This window comes from Hylaeus volcanicus, chromosome 4 (assembly GCF_026283585.1).
Source record: "Hylaeus volcanicus isolate JK05 chromosome 4, UHH_iyHylVolc1.0_haploid, whole genome shotgun sequence".
In the NCBI taxonomy this organism is placed as follows: Eukaryota; Metazoa; Arthropoda; class Insecta; order Hymenoptera; family Colletidae; genus Hylaeus; species Hylaeus volcanicus.
In genome coordinates this window covers 28,294,822-28,307,161 of record NC_071979.1, presented here as the reverse complement: position 1 = coordinate 28,307,161, position 12,340 = coordinate 28,294,822, and the positions used below count along the sequence as shown (strand labels likewise).

At 45.9% G+C, this 12,340-nt stretch overlaps 1 protein-coding gene across 4 annotated transcripts in view; it reads right to left on the bottom strand.

Annotated features, from left to right (window-relative positions):
- LOC128875402 (protein neuralized) overlaps window positions 1-12,340 on the bottom strand; it is an 87,312-nt gene that overhangs the window by 25,762 nt on the left and 49,210 nt on the right. The window lies entirely within an intron of this gene.

The window sequence follows — 12,340 nt, the reverse complement described above, 5'->3', positions numbered from 1 at the left end:
AAAGCAACTGTTTCTACAGCTACGTTGTGTGCTTGATAAATTCTTGGCACGAGCCACGAGGCACGCGCTCGCGGTCGGTAATGAGTCTGCTCGTTGCGAAAATGATCGATAAGGAAGAGCGAGGAGCCGGCTGAAAGCGCTGATTAGCTTCTATTTATCGATCGAACTTCGAACTGTGTTGCAGAGTGGGAAACACGAATTCGGTGTACTATAGACTGTAAAGCAGAATGTTTTTCGCTCTACTATTATTATTATTATTGAAATTTGAATACTCGCGGGAGTTTCTCAGACTTTCCCGACCCAAATCCAGGCTTCTTAATAACTATTCGACGATCACTGGTGCGCGTACGTTTTACAGGGCCTCGTTTGCGAGCGTACAAGGAGCAGCGTGTATGTCGCAGCTGCAGCTGCCTGCAAGAACGGAACACTGGGCTTTGGGGATGGCAACGGTTGCGCACCACCTGGCCTCAGGAAGCCAGCACCGGGCCTCGCCATTGGCGTAGACTGCACACGAGACGCACGACCGGAAAAAAGGGGAGCTACAATAGAGAACCGACTTTCAAAATTCCGCTGCCCTACAGGGAGCGGTCCTGAACCCTCTAAATATCGATCGACCGCCCTACGTGCCTGTACCTGGACCGGGGAGGACGAATTCCGTCGATGCTGCCTGCCTCCACCCCGTACTAATTCCACGTATATCAGACGCGAAATAAATAAATATGTATGTACAATTCGCGAGATATATGTACAAAATAATTTCTAGATATAGTCAAGTTGTAGCATGCCCTTTATGTTTATCGAAGAAATTTAAATTTAATCAAAATTAAATGGTAGTTTTGACAATAAATGCTAACGTAAATAAAATAAATCAATTAAATAAATGTTTCATTAAAAGTATGTAATACGAATGAACTTTACCCACGTGCAAGAACACGCTGAGATACTTACAGAGAACAATACATTTATTTGAAAATATCAAACCGGTGATTTTAAGCTAGAATGTAATGTAATAAAATATGTTTAAATTATCGTAGTAGATGTATTACGAAAATAAAATATACCGGATGAAATGATCATTCATCAAAAAAATTCCGAGTATGCTACGCTACTTGACTCGAACAGTCATTCCCCCGAATCCTGAATTACGCATTTTCTTTATATTCCGATTTCTCACGGCCCAATGGCTGCAAAGAGCAGCTCATTGATGGATAGTCCACGTTCCATTACGCCGGATCCCCCGTACAAATGACGCAGCACGCAAATTTTCCCGGACAGTTTCACGGGGTATTACCATACTTGATCGCATTAATAGCTGCGAGCATAATAAGTCAGGATCGGATTAGGGGTGGCTCGATCCCCTGCGCGGACCTTTGCTCGCCGCCTAATACAAACGTTGCCGATCGCTCACCCTCGCTCCAGCCCCGAAATAGAAAACGATGGATCATAAAATTCCCATACGTTCGGACGTTCTGCGATAATAAACCGCGATCGAACACTATATCTTCGATCCGCGAAGGATAACAAGACCTAACGAGCGTATCGTTGGAAAATAATCAACCTCGAGGGACCTTCCATCATCGGTCGAAGATGATTCACCTCTACTTCCGTTTCGCGGAACCGAGACTGACAAACAGCCGCTCTTTCGACAGCCTTTTTATCTTTACGTTCTTATTAACCGACTAGCTTCTTGTTAATTTTCTCGCTTCCTTCTGGAACCGAGTTTCCTTCGGGCAGGTTGGATAGTTGTTGCGTTAACACTAGGACTGTGTGAACCTGCCACCCGACTTTCGGAAAATTAACTTTTCTTTTTTACGTCGGGTGCCAGGTTTCACGTAGCCTTCGGTAAAGACTGGACGAGTGCAAGAAAATCGGGACCCAAACGATGCAGTTCTCCGGTCGAAGTTTCTATTCTGCGTTTACATTTGGCTCGAGACGAGCATCGAACGTAGAAAAGTACAGAGAGTGAAAGAGAAAAAGGTCCGAGGAAAAAGGAGCAGTCGACGGAAGCGTATCGGTGAGACAATAGTAATGTAATGTACACAATGTACTCTGCTCGCTCGCGGAGGGGGTGCTTGCTCCTCAAGGGGGAACCCCCCCCCCAGTGGTGGGGATAGTCATCTCGTACTTATCCCGTCAATCCCGTCTCGCACTTTTCCAGTTTTTACCGTTTTAATTGATTTTTCTGACGAACTGTTCAAAGCCACCGAAACCAGAGAAATCCAAGCGTTCGTACAATTTTGATACGCGGTGTACCTTTGTACCCCGAATCAGGCGAGAAATGGCCGAAACCGGCGAGGGAGTGGCGTGTATCCAGGGCAGCCGGCGACAGAAGCTCAAAGCTTCCGCGTAGCTTTTAGCGGCGCAGTCTACGGGAGTGCTTGCATATCGTTATCAACCCCCTGACAACAGCCGGCCTCGTGTCGGGGCGGGATCGATACAGCTTTTATTGCGATATCAACGCGCAAACCCCCATGGTGCTGCCGGTAGGGGGCGGGAGAGCGAAGGGGTTGCCGCGAGCCTCCTCTCGGCGAGCCTGTTGGTAGCTCGCTGTCGCGGAAGCTCCATAGAAATTCTGCGTCGCAGCGACGGCTTAACGCGTTAATTCGCTTCGGTCAGGCACCGTCGCGTCCCTCCTAGCTTTATGGGAATTAAGTCGGCACCGTGATACTGGAAAATACCCTCCACAAAAAGAGAGGGGACGCGGAGATTCGATTTTCCTCCGAAGGGGACGCGGTTATAAATAAATCTCGACTACTCGGGAGGTTCTCGCTCGCCAGGACCGATGCGCACGCGGGATTTTCACCAGGATGAAGTATCTCGTGGTCCATGGGAAAACAGGCAGAGTTTAAGTCGTCGTCTCGGTGGCCTCGACATTGTTTAGGTAATAGGGAGCTTCAAAGGTGGTAATGGATGTTGGAGGACTGGCTACGTGGAAGAATTTTTGTCTGAGGAATTGGTGATGATAGGGACGTTGATTTTGTCTTGTTTTAAAGCATTTCGAATCATTTTTTGTTTCATGAAATTTACAGGTGGTACACCGAGAGATCGCCTCTCGGGAGTTCAACACTTTCAACCCAACTGTTTTCTATTTGAGTTTCTCTTCTAAAAATTAATTTCGTTAACCTCTTCATGGCCTTGGCCACATCTGTGGACGTTTAGTTTTTTTTATAATTATAATTCCTGTCAATAATAAAAAGAACTAAATAATAAAAAAAAAAAAAATCAAACATGTCCCCACCGAGATTAAAAGGGTTGAGATTCCGAAGATCTTCCTCGGCAACCAGTTCCTCCAAGGAATAACGTTTCCTCTCGAATCGTCCTTTGATAAAAACGTTAGAGCCCTCCGCATTCAATTTTTGTAGATATTAAATTGAACGCCCTCTCGTCGTAACGAAGCGTTTTTCAGGGAGCTCCCGTCGATAACGACGATCGTCGATGATTCTCGAGAGCCGAATGAATTGGAATCGACGTTTGTTCCTTTTTCCGCGTTTTACTTACTCGCAAAGGGAGGACCGCCAGCGGAACGAGAGGGGAAATTAGTTTGGGAAAACGCGAGAGTGTTCCTGGTGTCGACGGATCGATAAGCGGACTTCGATGGCTTTCAGGAGAGCTCTGTCGATTTATCTCGAGCGCTTTCCATTAACGTTTGTCGACGAATCGACGGCGGGTACGTTGGAAGGTCGGACAGAAATTAGAGCGAAGCTTCTCAGCCGCCAATAAGCATGCCGCGGAGATGAAGCTGATACAACATGGTGACTCTCTCTGTCGCTAATGGCCTACTTCGAGGGATTTTCGATCATTTTCGAATCGCCGAACGTGACGAAAATTAAATCTCGAGGAATTAGAAAAAGTCTGGGAGGCGAGTGTGAATCTGTACTCGTTATTACAGCCATCGCTCTAAATTTACTTAAAAATTCTAAACGAAAATGCTTTAAGATCACTATTACTCAAGTTATTGGGCCCTACGTTGTGGACACTTTTATTACTACCACTTTAAATTTAGAATATCAGATATTTGAAATTTAAATATCTAACTTGGAAAAAAGATGCCTCAAGATTTATAAAATGGCTCGACGTGTCCCCGGACCAGGTTATCTACGAGGTCACCGTTCAATAGATCCTGACAAAGAGAACTTGGGGCTGGTGCAACACGTGGATGCATTAGACCTGGATCATTAGGATCGAAGGAGGATAGGCTTCGCAGCCCATCTGCCATAATATCCTGAGGGGAAGCCGTTGGACGATCCAACGACTTCCCCTCGCAGGATCCCTTCTTTTCCTGCTTACTTCCTTCCTTCCTGCAGCCACCAAAGTCCCCAGAGTGCGCGCGAACAAAAAATATCCGTACGTCGGGAGTCCGTGGGAATTCACATGCAAATCTCTCGATGACAACAAGGTGCCTTTTCCTTTCTCGAAGCACGCGCGAATGGGGCCATCTGTTCGCAGCTATGGAAATTCCACTTGCTTCCGTTCATCGCGAATATTTTCCGAGGTACTGCGTCCCCAATTTTCCTTTATTCGAACATTCAAACACTCGAGGGACGAGTACTATGCATTTGAAAAATTGTGTCAAATACCTGCGACGAAGAATTTCTTTGGGAATTATTTATGGGGGTTCGGCTATGCTTGGTTTTCATGACTTACCTGAAACAGAAAATAAAAATTTTGTTAGTACGGAAGGCGAACAATGGTGGAATGAGTATGAAGTTCCTAATAGATTCGATTCTATTTGATTTCTTATTCTATAATTTATACGTTAATAACTTGCGTTTCATTAACAAGTTAATAATTAATTAATTTAAAAAAAAAAAAAAACCACTCTTTTTCAACGTCGGTTAAAAATAGAGTCGCTATAGTATGATGTAACAATTGTCCTGAACGGGCATTAAAAGTCCTGAAATACCACGCCGCACATGTGTTACGTTAGTCGTCAAGGTTGTGTGTTTATCGACACTCCGCAGCTGCCCGTCCCGAACCGAATTTACTCCGATTCCTCGAAATCGATCATCGAACGCGTTAACTGCTACTTACGGTGCACGAAATAGAATCGTCGATTCGATTTTGGAAGCTGGTTGTCTTAAAAAGAGCCACTGGGACAAGTATTCCAGTACTCGAATACTTCTACATACAAATATTTGGATATTCAAATACTCCGATACCTCGAAACATTAAAATACCTACTCTAATATTCTAATACTCCGATACTCAAATATCTTGAAATTTTGGAATATTTTGAAAATCAAGTAGGTACTCCAACAAACAATATATATGTGCACAAAGTTTAGTAGCCATACAATTTTGCTTATTATTATTCTTTCAACAAAATACGCGAACGCTCCGATACTCGAACACGCAAATCAAGCACGAACGACTCGACTGCCACGCATTAAAATATTCGAATACTTTCCAGGTCTGATCTCGAGCTGCCAGGAGCCTCGGCTCGTTTTTTCGCGGACCGGTTGATTCACGGCTCAACAACGAAGATCGATGCGCGTAAACAATAGGGAAATTGTCGGCGCGTCAGTTGGCGATTTACTCCACCTTGTATTAACCCAGACTTCGCAGTTCATCGTGATCGTTATCTCGGACCTAAACGTCCCGCGAGCGCGGTTCGAGCTTAACGCGCGATTTACGAGCCGCGCTGTTTGTGAAAAATACGAGTGGACTCGCGCAGGAGACGAACCAGACGCGAATCGGTTCGCGTTCGCTTGATTTATCGTCCAAGGAGTCGGTCGATCCGACAAAAAGAGTATTTTTGGAGATTCGGGGAAGCTCGTGGTCCAACTAGACCTCTCTCTTTTTTTAAATTACATTACTCGAGATTTCATTATTATCACGAATTTTTTCATTATAAATATGTATAAGTACGAAATTTATATACAGATTACCGAAGCATTTATTTGGAAACCTATCGAACCTATAATACAGACTACTCAGAAAACATAACTCTCTGAGTAACGATATCTATGCTTCATTAAAGATGCTCGACTAGTTTCTAAGCCTAATACGAACCCATCATGATTTCCTCCTACTTATAACGCCCGAGTACAATTGATTCCATTCACACGGAGGAATCCTCCGCACGCAGTTCCGCGATTAGAGGATTCCTCGTGGCTCGGAGTCGTTGATCGACGCAATTACAAGCGTTCCCGCGAACTTCCTGCGATTAGCAGCGATAGGTACACCCGTCGACGACGGTGACCCCGGTGGGTCGCGAGGCGTGGGCGTCGTTGAGGAGCGTTGATCACGGCTTGTTCGCGACTCGTGTGTCATCGACGACGCTTGAACTCTGACACGCGACAATTAAATCATCTTGGAAGAAGAAGGCACTGGTCGCGTACAGTCGTTGACTCCTCTCGTTGAGGCGCCACGGTGGCCAATTGAGCGTCGGCGGGCGTATCGCTGGCCAGCCATTGCCTTCCAACGACTCCGTTCGCGTTTTACGCTCAAGGTGGGCGAGCACGAGGACACGGACCGCGTAATCAGCGAGAAAATGGCGAGAATCAGCTCGTTTCCGGCGATTATCACCGAATCAGCCCCTCCTTGAACCCTAACGTTGGCTCGGAGAAACGTTGCGAGAGAAGTTTTAATTGGAGCCTTTTCGGCTACTTGGCGAGTCGAGGGACCTAACTGCTCGAGACTCGGATGCGGCTTTCGTGGAGGGTGTTGGAATGCTAGGACTCGTTCTAAAGGGTGATGGAGAGATACCTTGATTAAGGGAATCGAGAGAATTTTAAACGGGGGAGGGGTTTGGAAAATGGAAGGGGAGGGTTAGAAGTCTTTAGAGGGTTGGGGTCTTCTTTGTTTCAGAAGTTTTTGCTAACTTGATTAGAATTCATTTTCAGTAAAAATTTGGGAGACTGAAGCTTAGATAATGGGTGTGAGGTCTTCAGACGGTTGAGGTCTTCTTTGTTTCAAAAGATTTTGCTAACTTGATTAGAATTCATTTTCAGTAAAAATTTGGGAGACTGAAGCTTAGATAATGGGTGTGAGGTCTTCAGAGAGTTAAAGTCTTCTTTGTTTCAGAGGTTTTTGTAAATTTGATTAGAATTCATTTTCAATAAAAATTTGGGGAACCGAAGGGTAGATAGGGCTGCTACTTCGAAAGAAATACTGTACAATTCCTGAATTTGGTTCTGAGAAATCATAAACTTGTTGATGAATAGTTTCACTGATTAATACTTTCTAAGAAGTTCCTAGTAGGTTACGAAGTATTGCGAAATGGTTGCGAATGGCTTCTCTATGCACAGATTGAAAAACCTCGTCGCTTGATAATCTCGCGGTACTTAGACTCGCCACACGGCCGTCCAGATTTATCTATGAATAATTCAGGCATCGCGCACCCGCAAATCCACTAACTCGCACGTGGTTATTATCACTGTTATAAAATTAACATTTGCTTTGCGGTAATTAAATAATTATATCAATCTTGTCTGCGGTTGAACCGCGATTACATTTCGCGACACAATAAAAACAGTGAACCGACTTGGAATACAATTATGATTATGATTATGATTATGATTATGATTATGAATATGAAACTAAGAATAATTGAAACTTAAGGACCGAGTCGATTGATGTTGAATTTAATTTAAAAAAAAAAATGAAGAATGATTCGATTGATTAGGGTGATTAATTACAACGACTGCAGTCAATGTCTCTAGTGGGTTTGCGTATAATGAAAGGAGAAACCCCATCTAAAACTGACGAACTGTAAAAAAAAAAATATCAGCAACCATACGACCAATAACTGTACGCACTGGATTTCGATTTGCGGTTTCGCAACATTTGTTCCATTAAAGTCTAGAGGCTCCACGCTCCCAAGAGTAATATACGCGGGGCGCGAAGGGCTCGAAAGGGACATCCCTTAAAAAAGTCAGTCTCAAGCCGAGGGTCGAAAGAACTGCTCGTCCAGTGACTAACGTCGCTTAGGAAAATGATTCATCCCCCCCTCAGTCAACGGCGACTAAGGCGAAGGGAAGGCCAAACGCGTTATAAAAATATCGAAAAAATACTAGGAAACTTGAAGGAATAATTGAATCGAATTGAAAATCAATTGGAAAAGTAAAGAATAATTCGATCGAACGGGTCCGATCGAAAAGCAACAGTGCCTATCGTCAGAGGTGCCGGACGATTATCGATCGTTCTTTCGAAGAAGCACTCCTGAATTGGAATTAATCGCGTGCAAGTGCAAAGACCATTGCAGGAATTGATAGGCAGAAGCCCCAGCAGAAGCTGCCAGACGAACGCTCTCGACTTGAAAAATGGCTTCGCCACGATGTCTCAACGTTTGTTCCATTAAAAGCACGCCCTGGCGAATGCTCTCCCGCGCTCGGTACAACGTCCACGGTGAAAAAGGAAGCCTTAGAGAGAGGGGCAGAAGAAGGGGGGGGGGGGGGGAGAGGGGCTCGATAAATCTCGACGAGGGTTTTCCGTCCTCGAGATTCAAGATGCCAGCGAGAAAAGTGCATTGTTGGAAAAAAGTCTGGGTTAGGGTCTGCCTTCGTGATTCTGTTATACATCGGTCTTTTTTTCTCTCTTCTATTTTTACGAAATCAACTCCTACGTGCACGATTGTCGTTGGACGTCTCTGCAAGTAATTTTATAATTTATGGCACTGGGTACGCAAGGGGAAATTTGGAGCCATTTTTTCTTCGTTAATTTTTATGGTTTCGGATCACGAATTTGCGATGTCTACGGAAATGGCAAAAATGAAAAATGGCAGAAATTTGAATTTTGGGTCAATTAGCGACTTCCGCTTCTCGCGGCGGAAGCACGTGGTACTAGACGAGGCCTATGGAAAGTAAACAAGCGTCTTCGCTGCATCGATATACAAGACCCAGAAGGCGATCGTTCCACCCTTTAACTCGAGAATCCATCGAGAAACGGGGGCTAATGGTTACCAAATGAACGGCTCGAAAGCTCTCCTGGGTCGCTCCGCGGTTCTTCTGGAAGCACTTCCATCGACGACAGATGTTCGCCAGCCCGAGGCTCGCCCTCGAGTCAGCTGGTGACTCGTTTTCGACGATGGAAATTTATTTTCACGTCAGCCGTATCGTCGAGAGGAAATTAAACCGGGAGTCTTTTAACGCGGTCCTATCAACGAGTCTTTGATGTCAGGTACTTCGAGGAACGAAAGGAAAAATTCAGAAATTCTCGAGAAATTCGAGAAATGGTCTCGTTCTGAAATTGCGAGATTATGGTTTCTCGGTACCCTCCTACGTATATTAAAGAAATTTTGTCTAAATAAAGTAACAACGAGTAAAATGTAACGAAACCTTTATTTAGAAATCTATAACGTATCGTTTACTTGAAACAAATTTCTTTAACAGACACAGAGGGTATGAACACTTATGAGACTGATTATAAACCTCGTATCTCCAAGGAAACGATAAGTAATAATTTCCATAATAATTCCTAACCTCTCGACGAAGATATCTGATCGAGCCACCGAGATGGATTGCAACGCGCATCGCGATGAAGAATAACTACGCCATTAAAAGGTGTACTCGGCGAATTTCCACGGGGTCCGAGCACGTGCGTAGGTTACAAGATGGAGGTACAGTTCGCCTGCGTAACCGCACCATTAACTTCTGCGCATCCGGTCGGCGCACCGCGCTACGCACGTGCTGCGCCTCTTGGGGTGTTCACGCACCTTGCTTCCGCGAGCTACGAACGCGTGTATCTCCCTGTACGATCCCGTGACCCGGCTTTCCACCTAGGAAATCGCATAATTTCCTCGCGTGCGCTTCTTTCGTTCGCATAATTTCTTTCTCGTACGGGTCGCTTCTTCCTGTTTTTTTTTTTTTCTTCCCTCGTTACATTTATGTATTTAGAATTTATTAGGGAGTGCAATATATCCTGACTGTTTATCGCGGCAGTGGGTTAACGAGCTGAACGACGAGTGAAGAAGAGGAGAGGAAGGGACGAAGGACGTCTCGTAAAGAGCCATCAAGTGGAAATTTTATAATGCAAAGTGCACTAGGGCCTGTGTTTATTGATTTTACGATGGAGTTTATGTAACGGAGGGTTAACGTGTTAATGCAAAGGAAGATTCTTCAGAGACGAGGAGACTTCGAACGGAAGGAGACCGGAAGGAGAGCAAGAGATCGCGGGTCGTTGCCAGGGAGTCTCATGTAATAGTGTTCAGGTACATTGCACCGATGACGGAACTTCCGGGACAGTGATTCAGTCCCCTGTTTCTGTTCCTCCTATCTGCCAGACAGGAAGCTCGAAACTGTACCGGAAATACCTGGACTAAAACCTGCTGCAATCGGGCAAACGATCGCGGAGAAGCGTCGAACTCTCTCTCGGAAACGAAATTCAAGGTGTGCTCTATGTCTGGGACCCTTGACCTTCGAGAACTCGTATCGATACAAACTCAGAAAAATTGAATCTCAATCTAAAAAAGGAAGATCTCCAAGATCCCTGTACCCTAAGCTATAAAGCATCAGAGCTCCTGACTCGATCAACTCACAGTAAGCTAAAAGAATTATTCCTAGGTTCAATTATCATTTCCTATGCAGCCATCTTCGAGAAGTCGAAACTAAATAAAATTCCAGTAAAACTCTGTAAAAATTCCGAGTTTAAAAAAGATTCAAGATCTCAATATCCCCGAGATCTAAAGCATCAGACCTCCAGCGCCTCACCAACTTACAGCTAAAGAAATAATACCTAAACTCAATTATCAAGCATTCCAAAGCTCCCGCAGCCATCATCGACCACTAGTTAACGATCCCCGTCCCTAAGTAGGCGACTGTTCCCTATCTCAGTCCCCCGGCTATCTAAATCCTCCACGAACAAGCGAGTTGCCCGAGGAATCTCTCTAATCCGGCATCTCTGCAGTTTACTCGTTCCGAGGCGCGAACTGTCCGATCGAGAGCGAACCAAAACAAAGGGGATCCTCGCCAGGATATTCTATTTGCTCGAGATAGCGATTAGGGCTCCTCCGAGGGGAAGCCCTAATCGTTCTGGTCGTTATCTGGATCACCGACAGGCTGGCTGGAACGGTTTCCAGGTGAGCGAGCGGACTGGTTCCAGGAACGGACAACGAGGACCGCGGAATCGGAATCCTTTAAAACAAGAGCCGATTAAACGGTCCTGCCAGCTGACAGGGCACGTGGGGCACGCGAGACGACGGCAAACCGGTTCGCGAAACGCTTGTGGGAACAAAGACGGGTTTCATTCGCGGCGCTGTGACGTCACGGACGAAGCGGAAAGTGGGTGGATGGGTGTGAACGCACACCAACGCGGAGAGGAGTCAGTGAGGACGGTCAGTGATCGCGCCGTTCGGAGAAGCTGACGCCGAGGAGGATCTTCCGGAACAGGATGATGCACCGGGACTCTCCTCGGCGTTCGATGAGTCAGTTCAGGGTATCTGGGAAGTGTCTAACGTGGAGTGCTCGGAGGATTCTTTGGGGGTTGTTAACTGGTCGAGTTTTTGGAATTGGTGTGTCGGTGGTACAGTAAAGTCTCCTTAAATGCACAGAAACCATCCTCACCACTGAAGGATATACTCCTTGAGGGGTTCGGAAGTTCGATCGCGGAGTAGTGTAACATGATCTGGGATTAGATCCGAGGTACAGATCCGAGAAAAAAAGCCTGGCAGATCGGAGTCCCGAGCTCATGGGACGAGCGAAAGAGCCACGGGGAATCCAGCGTGACCGTCTTCGTGGCGGGTTATTCCTCTTCCGCTGGTCGTTCCCTCCTCCAAGGTGGTTTTTCCTCCTCTTTTTGCCGCGGTGAATCACTCCGCTCCCCCGTGCAGAGATTCTCAGTTGCAATATCTCGCAGGTGGACCGACGACGCAAATAAACGGGGGACTCGACACGTGTTTGCTAGACAATTTGCGCGCGCACGCGGCGCAATCGTCGGGGGGCTTCCCAGACGTGGAAAAAGACGTCTTTCTCTGCGCTGCCCGTGACTCATGTGCCGTTTAAGGTCGAACGGACTCGGTGAGCCGTACACTGGACGCGTGACGAAATTCCACAACTAACGGAGCCGTTACACAATCGCATCGCTCGCGGATCGATCGGGAAAGATAAACCTGCTTCGATCGAACCCGCGGTTTAGACTTTCAGACTTTGTGCGTCAATGGCGGAATGGAACTCGGCTCGCGAGACTTTTAGACAGGGAAACATTGAAAGTAGAGTGTTTGGAAGATTAAAAATTGAGGTTTCAATTGAGATTTCAATGAGGGGGCATTTACGGATACCTAATGGAATTTTGGGGAATTCCTAAGGACCTCACATTCGACAAGTCTGTGACTCATCGACGAACAAGAAGATGCAAGAAGATGCAAGAAGATGCAAGAAGATGCAAGAAGAGGAAGCAGGAATGA